Source organism: Lathamus discolor, chromosome 12 (genome assembly GCF_037157495.1).
Source record: "Lathamus discolor isolate bLatDis1 chromosome 12, bLatDis1.hap1, whole genome shotgun sequence".
Lineage (NCBI taxonomy): Eukaryota > Metazoa > Chordata > Aves > Psittaciformes > Psittacidae > Lathamus > Lathamus discolor.
Window position 1 is genome coordinate 12,260,923 of NC_088895.1, and position 14,158 is coordinate 12,275,080.

Consider the following 14,158-nt stretch of genomic DNA (forward strand, 5'->3'; position numbering starts at 1 on the left):
CCTAGGACATGGGCCACCACTTCCTGAGCAAAGAAGTTGTTTCAGTTTTGAAGCTATCAGTCAGGAGAACAGTACCAATTTGGACACATAAACACACAGCACAGCCTCATTTCTTACAGTGTTAAAGCTTGAGTTGACACTTTCTTTCTGTGATTCTTGAGTATGTTAGAAACAGAAATGCAAACATGGCATATAGAGTTTACCTTGATTTACTCTCTTCAACATATTGTGTATTAGTCAGGTCGAGGTGAGATAGCCTGGTACTTAGCAGGCTAATGACAAGTCCTAGAAACTACCAAGTACAAGGTAGGGCAATAATTATTGTAGATTAATAGTACCATTGTACCCCTCTCTAGGGGCACTGTAAATTCGAATTCCTTTCCTGCTTCACAAATATTTATAGAGATGTAATCAAAGTCTTGTACACTGAAAGCAAAACAGTGGATTGTACTTATCCACAGTGCTTTGCATGATCCTGGCTGTGATAAGATGGATGAAGGAAAAGATGTTCAAGAAAAGCACACAAACAGCTACACTTGTCAGATGTTTGCTTTAGTCTGTAGGTATTGATATTTGTATTTGTCTGGGAGCAGCAATGACAACTAGAAGGTAGCCCAGTAATGTCAGTTTCTTATCTTTTCACCTATTTACTCAGGCTTTATAATAAGACTCTGGTTAAAGTGAACCATCTGAATTACTTGTTTTAAACATTTTTTGTTTCCTTTTTTTCATCTCTTGACTCTATCAGAGGCTGTAATCAAGATGGTATAAACAATAGATATGTACCATAAGCAGTTCCACCATGCAACGGGTGTCTGTCATTCCATATATTTACTGAACCACACTGGGAAAGTCACACTCTGATTTCTCAAGATTGAAAGGAAGACATCCAGGTGCACTCTATGTAGGAGAGTAGCAATAATGTAAGACTGAAAAGCTTTTCTTAGTCATGGAGATTACTTCATTTTCTGCCATTGTTTGGGACTAATGGCACATGACTACTACTTTTATAAGCCTTGTGACATTCTGTGATACAATATCAGCTGAAGTTACTTTCGGTGCTTTTTGTGGAGGATTTCCTCCAAACTCACAGACAGATGTTAGTAACAGTGAAGTAATACACTTCAGTTTTCAGGTATTCATAAAATTACTGTATACCATCGAACAAGCTCTTGTATTGGTTATGTGGTCCTTTTATGTTGATTTTTTTTCCTCTCTCATGCAATAAGACAAAATGAAGGATTGAAACCAAATGCTCTGTTTTGTTTACACCCACAATCCCCATGGGTTTTGTTCTTTAAAGGGCAATATTTCTGCGGTAAGATTAATGGGTACGATTACACTGTGGCTGTCACCTTCCCCTACCTTTCTTAAGGTCTTTACACCTGCTTTCTAACATGGGCTGCTCAGGAGGAAAAGAGAAACTGCTGGATTGCCTCCATTCCTAATTAATGTGACTTGAACCAAATCTGAACACATTTTCTTTACTGGAATAAATGCTATATTAATTTTCCACGTTTCCGCTTCCTCACCACATTTCTACAATTCGATACGATCTATACAGGTATTTCACACAAATTACAGCTTTTTGATGGGGTTTTAACCTCCCAGATTACTTGGGGTAGTGTTGGGTCACTCATAGAACAGAATTCTTACAATTAATCTATCAGAGCTCAAGGCTTCCAATAGAAGAGATCTGGTTTTCTCTGGTCATGTTTCTTATATGTCAGTGGTGTTGCACGTGAACTCAAATTATCCTGACCTACAATACTTGTTCTATTTCAAGGCTCTAGCTTTCTAAAAGATGAAATCCTGGGTGGTTTGGTTTTATTATTCCTTCCCCCCAGTTCTGTTAGAAAAAGAAAACCTCTCCTGAGTCTTATCTTAAAAATACTGTTAAGCTCTGAAAGCTGCTTCTGCTTCTGTGGCACAAAGCATTATTAATTTTTGCCACCTACAATTGCTCAGATGGAGAACTTAAAGAATTCTTTTCCACTCCCATGTTGAAATGATGCTGGCAGCATTCTTGTTCCTAGAAGTGAGCTAGAGTGATCTTCCTGCTATGTTCAGGTTGGGCTTTTTATAACAATGCTGTTGAGCTTCTAATATGATATTAAGAACATTAACAAACATCAATAATAACAATAACAACAACAATAATAATAATAATGCTGATGCTGTGATTACTGTTACTTGATTATTAATTTGCATTTGCAACTTCTTCCAATCAAGGATCTCAAGTATTTCATAACCCTTAATGAAAATTCTATGATACAATATCCCTGACAGAACAGTAAGAATTATCATCCCCCTTCACAAAAATGGGAGCTGAGGTTCAAAGTCATAGTCACACAGTCTATGGTAGAACTAGAAATAGAAATAGTCTCCTGGCTCCCAGTCCTGTTTCTTCTCCAGTCACCCTAAATAGTTTCTAGTGTAGTTTTGTAAGACATTTATCACATGGTTTTCTAAAATCTTGTCCTCTTTGTTAGAAAGAATTATAAGTGATAAAAAAGGAGAGTACCTAATTTTTGAATGAGGTTGCTGAAATGATTCTAGCTGTTTCATGGGCAATGCAAGCCAAGTTTCATGAGTTAATCCTGACCCTAAGCACATCTAAAATAGATACCTTTGCCTCCAGCAAATCAACAGGCTTACTAAGATTGCCTAAATAATTTATGTATAACTAACTAGTGAAAACTAGATCTTCTGTGATTTCCCTAGATACACATTCTGCATGTATCATGTGTATCCTTGTCTATTTCTGATATTCATTTGAAATTCAGTTGGGACTTTCCAGAACACTTTTGTACTCCAGCTGTATAGCTCTAAGAAAAAGCCATCTGGAGACATAATACATTGAACTGGGCAAAATAATGTGTTAAATCCTAGTGCACAGTAGATGAAGATTCTGAAATTTCTGTTACAGTGGATTAGAATTAAAAAACCCCACAGTTCTAACTCTGTCCCTGGCCTGTATGACCGTGGATAAGCATTTTGTCTCTCTTTGCCCTATATATACAATAATAATAATGGCATTTAGCAACAGCATTCAAAGACAATATAGTGATATGCAGTCCAGAGAAATCTGAGGCCTGAGAGGATGATTAAATAAAGTGGAAAATTAAATAATCTGATTTTCTTGTTTACAGCACAGAAAATGTGAAAAACATACTGCCCCCAGTTGTGCTTTTTGGATCCATTTGTGTAGTGCTGCCTTCAGTAGAGTAGTGAAATGAAGCTTGGGTTAAAACTTGCTCCATTGTGGAGCAAAGAGATTTTCTTTTCCAGTGTCTGCAAACAGAAAGCAAAAGCATTAGCAGACATTGTCCTACATTGTTCTCACTGCAGGTTCTGGAATCTGTTTTGCATCTGTAGCTGAAATGGAAGGTACAGTACAAACTGTATATCTGGAGTTCGTACCTTTTAATCCAGAATTCATAACTGGAAAACATACTCTGTCTCTTTTGGATAGCAATTGTTAAAGGCCAGTTCTTGCTCATGTCTGCTCCACTGTGCCAGGAATGCTTTGGACTGTTTACTGGACTTGTTGAGACTACCTGCAAAATTAGGGCCAGGTTGTATCTTCCATCACCCCTGGAGGAGGTGGAGGAGAAGCACCAAGTACTTCAGGAATAATTTAGGTGTGGCAGCCAGAAGTTCTGCAGCAGTCACTGAAAGAATCCAGCCAACATTGTTGTTGCCCCACGTTGGCTCAGCTGTACTGGTTGATGCTGCCTTCATAGGGGGAGTTTATGGCAGCACTGAACTAGAATGATGCTTGTATAGCTCTTTACACAGCTCTTTATGAGCATGAAGCACTATTGTTCCAAATCATATCATTTTACAGGCACCTCTACCTCTCCATGCTATTTTTATCAATCCAGTAATACCCATCTATGCTCACAGTTAGCAATGTCGCTGTGTTCCTCGTATTTCTGTCTTCACATATTCCATCTCTGCACAGTTGAAATTCCTTCAGGCCTGAGCCTCGGGGCAGTATGTTGTGTTCATGTACCATTCCCAAATGTGAACTTGATTACCCTGCACATACAAGAGTTTTCACATTTCAAATGTCACAGAAAAGACCAAGAAGAAAGACAAATGAAAATCTCATTGAGAATGTAAAGACATGAATTGTTTCTGGCCTGTATTCATGTAGCACCTGTTTATGACAACTGTAGGAAGGGGTAAGTGCATTTGCTAATTCATATTTGCTGTGCAGAATTCCATGCTGCTCTGCAAGGCTGGAAGATCTCCACTGCTTAGACTGACCTTTAAAGGCAAGTACCACTTTTTTCACAGCGTTCACACTCACTGAGCCCTGGTAATCTGGCAGGTATTCTGTCAAAGCCTGTGGGTGCTCATCATCCCTAGGAAAACTTGGAGCATTGAATATCCTTGTATGCTGAGACAAGTTTAGGTGTGACATCTGTTAAGGTCTCAGAATACTGAAATTGGGAATTTTCTAGCCATTTAGTGCTAAAAATGGTGTGCTCTAGCCATTATCAACTTCTATTGCTTCTATGTTTCTTCTTTCTGCACAGACATCTTGGCTAATGGGAAAGATAAAGTCCTACCCTGTGGCTAGGCTTATATGAAACTCATCTCAACTGTTACCAAATGCTGTGTCCAGCTTTTTGATTATCCCTTATCACCTATACTTTTACAAGTTTTGCTTAAAAAGCTGAGGTCATCACCTGAAACTATGATTTTCCAGTTAATCCTTTTGTTTATTCTGGCTGACGTTTCTCAATTGTTGTTTGTTGCTGTTTCTTTATGTTTTAATTCATAGAATCATAGAATCATAGAATAGTTCCTTCTGAATCACCCAAAAAAAGAGGCCTGAAGGCCATGGTAAACTGAAGCAGTACCAGTAGTTTCCTTTTTTTGCTGTTTTGGCTCAAAGAAGAATCAATTCAATTACTCTAATTAGGAAAGAGGCTCAGTTACATTCGTTCTCACTTCAGTGTGGTGAGAGGACGTTCTTCCTTTCCTGAGTATGATGAAATAAAAAGCAGACATTGAAGGGTGGGATTTTTTTTTATGAAGGGAATATAAAAATCTCAGGCTATAAATTCACCGTGACAGTAAAAATGTGTATCAGACTTTTTGATGAGTTGGCTTTGTGCCATTCAGCAGTCTTTACGCTAGATCATATGTTGTCTACATGAACCTTTTTTACTTTATACTGCTATAATCTTTATGTGTCTGCCCTATCACAGCCAGAATAAATGTCATACAGGACATTCTGTCCCATTTGTCACAAGTGCGATTGTGTGTCTACCCTGGATCCATATTGGATTAGTATTGATGAGAGATCCTAAGCACTTTACATGGAGAGATTATCAAGGAGGGTGCATAGAAATGCGGATACAAAACCAAAGCTCAAGTGCTCACTTTTGGAAGTAGCTGCACTAAAGCAGTCTGCTGAAACGTATTTTGGAAGGTCACTCTTTCATTTCAGAGATGTCTGGGAGAGGTTTGACATTTTTATTAATAATTGTTTATTCTTTGAGCTTTCCCTTGACTGTGTAAGTATCTGAGAAAAAACCTGTAATATCCTTTCAGAAAATTCTAGCAAAAGCTGTGCTATACATAGAAATGCTTCAATCTCAGAACCTCCCAGACCGAAAAGTAAATGATACTTAACTGGTGAGATAGGGATCTCCCTTTTCCGAAGGCATAAAGTTTCCAATTTTAGCTCTGGGGTTTCATGGCCTTCCACCTGCCACTGGGCCAGAAGGATGACCATTTGTTGTCTTGCAGGGCAGTGTCAATCCAGAAGGACATTCCACTTGCGATGGAGAAAGTGAACATTTTGGGGAGGTATATATTCAGTTACTTACATGACAGCTGTTTGGAGAAAGGAGCCAAGCACTTACAAGAACAATTTTCAATAGGCAGAAATTCCCAGCAAACCATTCAGCTTTCTCTTAACTGGATTCATACAGAAATAGCAAATAATTAATTGAGGCCAAACTATGTCATCCTTAGTTTGCATTAGCTGAAAGGTTTAGAAATAATTAAGAGCAAAACTGTTAGTTCTCCATTTAAATAGCTGCTGCTTATCTGGCCAGTATGAAAGCCCAATCTGTTGTATTCAATCAGCTTTCAGCTGCTACTTGCCACTGGCCTAATTCCCCAGTCTTGTCTCTGTGCTGTGCTTGTGCATTCCACTACCTGCTAAGTTAAACCCTGCTGTCCTGGTTCTGCGTGGAGATGTCTCGTGCTATTCAAACTATCCACCCTGGTTCAGAATACGGTCCCCAAACCTATAGGCTGTGTTGAGTATCCATACAAACATGGTTTCAATGGAGCACCACATGGGTGAGAAGGGGAGTCAGCAGCTGTGTAGTTTAGCGTACAGGATTAGGATTGTGTGCATTCATACCATTCTCTGTGCACTTATGCAGTTTTGATAAGCTGTTGAGCTGCAGTATCTCCACCTTAGGTTCTCTTTTTTAAAGTGATGTGCCTGACAATGCCGAGTTGCTCATCCAAACTGCTCTTAACCATGGTCACACTTCAGATGATGGCATATCTCAGTTTTCCTAAATCTCTTTGTGTTTCAGCTTCCATAATCATTTATATTGCAAGAGGATTAAAAGAAAAATTGGTAATTTAACTCCTCATGTGCTCAGCTTCTGCTAGCTTCTGTGCAACTTGTGAATAAATGCCACAGGGAAGACTCTGACAGTTCTAAAGCTATATGGGCAGTGTTAGAAATATACTGAGATGAAAGGGGTTTTTTAGGTTGAGAGGCATTCTAAGCCTCAAACCCGTCCCACCAGTTCTTTGCTGAGAAATCTGTATTAAAAAAGGCAAAGTTCATTGCACAGGCATTTGGAAGGAACTAAAGAGTAACTCATTGACCTTTGCAGATTAAGTAATCCATATTGTGGATAAGGAAGTGATATTTGAGTTACCGACGGCAAATGTACACAATTATCTTTCATTAGCCTCTCAATGGAAGCAATCAGGATTTCCTGATCCTAACATGTCTAGTGTTCTTGGCATCTTCAATATCTGTTTGCTGTGCTCTGTGGACACACTAGTTCTCTAAGCATGTCAGAGGATGCTTAGTGCACTGCCTGCTTTTTTAGTCTGCTGGAAGTGCACATATGGAGGACAGAAGGGAGAAGGCTGAGGCTTGGCTGTGCAGATGAGAGACTGAAAGCTCCGTGCTCTGCTCTCAGATTTATCAGAGACCTCAATGGCTGTCTCTGTGTGCCTCAGTTTTCATTGAATGAAATGGACTGAAGTGTTTGCATAATACAGAGAAACTCACTTTCCCTGAGAGGACTTTGAGATAACAAACAGCAACAGAGCAACAAGTAGCAGTTTCTCTCTGCAGAACATTTCTATTACAGAAAGAAGACATGACTGAAAACGAGCCATGTGTATAATTCAAAATTTGAATGCAATAAAAGTTAAATATGTTCCTTTTCCTTTTATAATTTATTAGCTCAAACATTTTTTTCAAAAATTGATGGGGAAAAAATTTGTAGGAAACTTCTTTTTTGCTTTCATCTGGAGAATGAAATAATCTTGTTCAAGTGCAAATGAATATGTCACATTTGTACATGATTTGCAAGAAGATAAATGAGTGGGTCTCCTTCTCCAGTCTGTCTTCCATTTCTAATTCTACATGAAGATTACTTTCAGATTCACTGTGTGGGTCTTTATGTGGCTTGTTGCACACTGAAATAGATGGGCCACGCTCTTACTAAAGCTGTGTTTTTAAAGTTACTTTTTTATTTAGAGCTTGTTGTGCAGCATTGCATTGTTCATCAGCCTGAATGCCTGAGCTCAGAATGGTGTGGCAGATGAAGGAAAAAAACCCTAGCAATCCAGAGCCCCTGGACAAGAGAATCACTTCACCTCAGGACATTGAGATATTTTATCTGGGTGGCTTAGGAAAAATGCTAGATAAGACTGAAATTTGGAGAGGCTGAGCACGGCCAGGCTCAGCCCTTGGATTATCAAGAACAGAATGAATCCAGCAACTGGCATCTGAATATGTTAGTGCTGTAGATTCTAGCATGGAAACAGCAAAGTATTTATGAGGCAAAAATATATCAGAGATTAATTCAGTTCTATATATAATACATACATTTTACATATACAAAATCCTTGCCAAAATATGAATAATTTGCAAGTACACCAAAGTTAGAAAATGCCAGAATAAAGGTTGCCTTTCCATGTATATGCCCTAATCTTTAATTACATGATTCCTGTCTTCTTTTTCTAACTTCTGAAAGTTTCTAATTTCAGTGTGTGCTTGGTTTTGCAGTGCTAATACTTTCTCTTCTAAATAAAGACTTTAAGGATGTATTTCCCTGGGTTTTCAAAAAATCATTTGAAAAATATGATACTCCATCCTACTGACACCCAGATGGGTCCTTATCCAACTGTAACCTTTATCTGTCACCCTAGGAGGATCCAGAGCAGCTATAACTGATGCTGGTGTGATACTGAAGCCAGAGCAGTGATGCCATGTGTCTTCTGTCATGTGACATAAAGCTAGAGGTGTCAGATGAGAAGGCTGTAAGGTAAGGGAGCACCTGAACAGAGTTTTAAATAAGTTACTTATTGTTGCTCTCTCTCATCCTTTTCTATTCATGAATGCTCCATCCTGTGCAACCATTAACAACCTTCCTTAGACAGCAGTCACGTAAACTTCATCGACCTTATTCTGTACTGCCTTGTACCATATGCACAGTCATTTCTACTCATGCAAAATGAATGTAAAATGTTGATTTCTGATTTGCTAACGTTTTAAAACTCTTTGGCATTAGTTCATGCAGCTGTGAATGGTAGCACATAGTGATGCAACATGCAAATCCAGGACCCATATGCTGAAGGGTGTTACACTTTAAGCTGATTTTTTCACCATGGTTGTAAGGCAGAGCAGTCACAATGACAGCACGAATCCAGTGTACTAAATCATTATTCTTTGTCTATTGTGGATTGAAGAGTTTTGATCAATAGTGGCAGCCTGCAAAGCCTCATAAAAATTGTTCATTTCCTAAAATCTATTTCCATGCCTAGGCATTTAGTCTTTTGTATTGATAACTGAGAGGGTGATATTTCAAATCTCTCTCTGGGCACAACAGAAATGCTCCAAAGCATTTGAGCATGTTGACCTCTGCTGCACTGAAAAAGCTGTGCACTCCCAAGTTCTAAATTGTCACAGAAGAGGAGCTTCCAGGACTCAAGGAACCTAATGAGGTAGCCTGGAGGTAGAAAAAGATCCTACCTGTGAAGATTCAGACAGGGGCTGAGAGGGTTAAGTACTTGTTGTATGTTACTTTCTTTTTGGTTCGTTTAAGCTGGGACTATGCACCTGGTACTGAAACTGAAAACTGAAAGCTCTCTGTAGGAGCTGGAAACAGTGACAGGCTGGCTTCCATAAATAATACTGGAAATTAAACAGTGATTTCACAAGATCCAGGACATAATACAAATAAGAAAGCAGAAAAATCCAGGAAATCCTTACTTAACAAATGTTTTCTTTTAAACATTATATGCTTTTCTTGATCTCTGAGAGTCGTCTTCACATTAGACACTAAACTGAGGGAACTAAAAAGAATTGTTTTTCTCTGATTTGACCTACTGAAAGCATAGTATGTTCTCAAGCTTTTCAGTTAATCCAAAATCTCACAGGCCTGGCCAAAGGTAAGAAGCCAGTGAAATACTATGTTAACAAGAGACAAGCTTGTGTCAAAACTTCTAAAATGCTGCATGCTGACACCAAGCATTACAGCATTTGGCAACTGCAGGAGGTTGGATTAGTGCCATAATTTGAATTGAACAATCCCAAAGGATGTTCTAGGCATCCAAATCCAGCCAGGAGGTAACTGGACCAATTTTACTGGATTTATACCCGGAGGAATTTGGTCCTTTCTGTTGTGGCCAAAATGCAATGGTCAGGTTTCAACTGAGCAGCTGCACAAATGTGACTTCTTTTTTAAAGAATTGATTTGAAAAGTCATCCGGTTATTTTAGGTGAGCACAGGTATTAGTTCAGATAACTGATTTGCTGGTTTCGTCTTTGGCTTCTAGAGCAAACTGGGTTGGTGAGAAGTGCAAAAGAAAGAATTGGGAGCAATTTTGAGTAAGTTCTTCCACTAATGGTGTACACTGATATCTGCTGTTTCTATGCCCTGAGTATCCTCAGTCCACCCCATTCTAGATTCAGGACCTGGTTAGGTCACAAGTGTTCCCATTCTGCCTAAAGCATCATCTCTGTCTGCTATTTATTACATAGTGCAGTGGACTGAACGACCTGTGAGCGGGCCAAGTGCCAGAGGAAAACATGCACAGGCTGGAGGCAGCCAGAAAACTACTGGACAGTCACTGAGAAGCTATGAGAGGTTTTGTCCTGTTTTGCTTTGTTTATGTTTTCTTGTATCTATGTGGTTCTGAAAACCACAATCTCCAGTCTGGAAAATACATATTTTGGCTTTGTATGGGTTTCTATATTCTGTTCATCCCACTCAGTAGTGTATTAACTTTTGTCATATGATTTGTTTTTCTCTTACTGTCTCCATGGGAAAAAAGTGTTGGAACTGTAGTCCTTATGTAGTGCTTAGGTTTATTATTTCTATGTTTGCATTACATGCAGATGAGCTGCATCTTGCTTAGGAGGGAATGGTAGGTATCAGTTCCTGAGCATGCTCAGGAAACCTGGTGCTTCTGTAGAGCTGATATCAAGTGTGGCAGTGGGTAGCCATTCTGTATCAAAGGGAAGGATTTTCCTTATCCTGTCTCCGAGCAGCAGGGAGGCATTTCAGCAGCCATTACAGTAATTTCTGTATCTCGGGAGGCTCAGAGTTGCTGTAGCAACCTTTCGCTAGATAGGAATTTGGCTGGTGAAGCCCCACAGGAATCTGCTCCCACTCTCAACTAACCTCTCACATCACCGGGTTCAGCTGCCAGGGAGAAACCCCAGCTGTGAGTCAGGTGGGGTGAGGGACCTCTTTCCACAGGTTCCTCACAGAACTTTCCCCTAATTACCAGGCTCAGATGCTTTCTGGCAGTTTTCCATGGGGCCAGAGCTTTGCTGTGTGTACAGAGTTCTGCAATTGTAAAAATGGTCATAGTAAATTCGGAACATACAAACAAGCCCTTATTCATGCACTTGCAGATACAGAAACTGAACATGTAAAAGCAGGGAGTGCAATTTTAGAGACCAATGTGGGAAGTTTGACTGGGAGGCAGTGGTAGTTCTGGTGACACAAAAGAAGTATTATAAAGTCACCGAGGGGATCAGGCAGATGGGAACAGACTTGAGTAGGAAGGAATACAGACAAGGTCCCCAAAGCCTGTTACTTTGATTTGGATAAAAAATGAAGTGTGAAGTTGGTCAGAGCATGAGGGGATGCATCACTGCTAAACCAGTTCCTTCCAAAGTGTGAAGTAGTTTCTAGAGTAATGAAAGACAGCTTTTTGGCCTTCCAAGCTGCTGTTGGTGGAGAATAATATTTAGAAGACTTTATTTATAGACAGTATTGTCCAATGATTAGAGATAGTTGTTGTGGACTCTGGGCTTTTGTTTCTAATTCTACAGGTGACTGACATTGTCAAACCACAGCACCCTGTATCTAAAGACTAGAAAACAATCAATTGAATTAAAACAAGACTTTGACATAATACAACTTAAGCTGGCCCAAATCTGGTACTTTGCCAAAGCATGAAGTCATGCTGCCTCCTTACATCTTGATGCTGGTTTCCATCTCTCTATCCTCCCTCACTGTATGCGTACAGGGACTGGGAAGTTATCCATGACACAGCTGCATCAGGAGCAGGGAACCAACTGCAGGCCTTAAACCCAGACTGAGATGTCAGCTATAGTCTCGATCACTGGAGGGTTCAGTTAAGCAAGCATGCTCAGAGCTTACCTAAGAGCTCTCAGGTAAGCTGGCCTTTCCTAGGACTGTGTACTGCCTTCTCTTTTTACTCTGTTGGAGGAGGAGGGATTGGCGTAACTATTGTTTTCCTTTTATATATTGTTTAGTGATTATTGCTTTGGAATCAAGACATGTAGGGCCAGTTCCTTCCCTGGTTTCTAGTTCCTGCTCCCAGGTCTGCTTCTGTAACTCATTAATAGTCTGTTTAGACTAAATTATCAAACAACGATGGAGCAGGTACCAAAATCAGTGGTGATTTGAATTAATATGCCAGGCTCAGAACTAGATGGGTGAGGAGCCAGCCCACACTCATTTTTGCCAGCTGTGTTGCAGGACAGCTACTTCTGACAAGCAGACAGTTGGGGAACTGAAACTTAGGATTGTCCAAGCAGCACCAAAGCAGCCTTGAGGCTCTTTCTACACTAGAGATGTATCAGCTTAATAGAATGGATTGTGAGTCTATGAGGTTAAACCAGTTTGAATCCTTAGTGCTAATGCAAGCTTTAACTCTTGCAGACATCATTTGAAGTTCTACAGACAGGTCACTAAATACAACAAACTGTGAAAAAAACAGTTAAAGTTTGATTTTTAAAGTAGGGTCAATTCCAGAAAAGACAATCTGTTTTTTTGTTTGGTGTTTCTTTTCTGGTTGTTTTTTCAACCAAATCCCTCACAGTCTGAAGCACTTCTTGATTATGCAAAGAAGGAAATCTATCTGACAGTTTTCTTAGGCTGCAGAGAGATGTTAGGCCTCAGACAGAAAGTGGGCCCGTGTATGGGTATAGTCATCTAAATGTGTCACTAAGTGGCAGGATGGAAGGCGAGTGGGCTTTGGGAAGCTGACTGATCTCTGTGCACTAGCAAAGCAATCAGGACTGAATATGGACTGTGTCCTAGTTACACTTCTTCTGACTATTTGGGGCGGGTGGTGTGTGTATGGTTTTTACTGTATACTTTTAAATACAGCACCCAGTTCTGAGGAATCTATTCCCAGCTAAAGCACACAAGCTTTGGAAAGGTCAGGGAGAGGCATCTCTAGCTTTGGTAAATAAACACATCTCTTCTCTGGGGCTGGGATGTTGTATTAATAGCAATAGATTTGGTTTCGCATTGTGGAGCTCCTCCTGTTTCATTGCTATTGAAGATAAGAGAACACAAAATGGCCTGTCACCCTCCCTATGAGAAAACAAGCCAACAGGCAGATACTATTATGTTTAAAGATATTACTGAGGCAAAGACTTGGGGAACGTTAACATTCAGGTTTATATTCAGTAACTACTGGATACCATGGCTAGCACACCAGTAACTCAACATTATTTAATGTCTTACATGAAAGAGTTTACAAGACAAAATCACTGCAACAGAAAGAACCTAAATGAAAGAGTAGAGCCTTATGCAGATGGAAGTTGATTTCTCCCTTTTGCATTTTTTCTTAGTGATTCAGTTGCGGCAAAAAGTAACGTCTTTTCTGCTTCTTAACTCATTCTGCTGCAATCTGTTTTACTTCAGTTTGCAACCTGGAGTTTCTCAGACCTTCATTACAGCATACTGGGACTGGAAAAGTTTCTCCAAAGAGTTCTGAAAGGAAAAGATTTCTGGTGAAATTGCGAAGCCCTCTACCTTGGCAGTAAGCATGTGTAAAATGCAATTACAGAGCTGTACCCTTGAGCTTTTCTACACAAGTTAATTGGGAATCATTAATGCTAAAATTCCACATATGGAATATTTTACTTTGGAATATGTGCTCCTTAGAGGAAAGCAGATTTAGCCTATGGTAGCTGGTGAATAAGAAGTGTGATGGGAAGAAATGAATTTATCTGTAATTAGTTAGCATATATGACACATACTATTTCTTTTCAAACCGTAGACACTTACTACATTAGATAATACATGCTCAAGAAATACCTCTTGTCCTTAGTGGCACCTTTCCTTCAGATCGGGCATCAGTCCAAGAAGGAGACAGTCTTCTCTTCTGCATCTAAGCGTCTTCTGTTGGAGAGCAGATTGCTAGATATAAGTAAAAATAAACACGAACCAAATCAGATAATTCTCCTCCGAACAGTTGTGTCCTTGCCCTTGAAATGTCACCAGCTCCAGATTTATTTCTTTCCCTCATGCACAGGTAGAGAATCTGTTCAAAGGGGAGTTCTTCCTGCATGCAGAAGCGTTCTGTAAAACTACACCTTTATGTAGGATACATAAACAAACCAAATGACTCAACAGGAAAAAAAGTTACATATGGT

At 39.6% G+C, this 14,158-nt stretch overlaps 1 long non-coding RNA gene across 5 annotated transcripts in view; it reads left to right on the forward strand.

Annotated features, from left to right (window-relative positions):
• The window catches only part of LOC136020805 (uncharacterized), a 63,800-nt gene that overhangs the window by 5,077 nt on the left and 44,565 nt on the right, over positions 1–14,158 (forward strand). For 3 of the 5 annotated variants that reach the window (XR_010615494.1, XR_010615493.1, XR_010615496.1), the window contains exons 2-3: positions 8,440–8,555; positions 10,274–10,379. This is a non-coding gene — a long non-coding RNA (uncharacterized LOC136020805). Of the gene's footprint in view, positions 1–5,769; positions 5,830–8,439; positions 8,556–10,273; positions 10,380–14,158 lie in introns of those variants that run through there. The other 2 variants (XR_010615495.1, XR_010615497.1) reach the window with 2 other exon arrangements.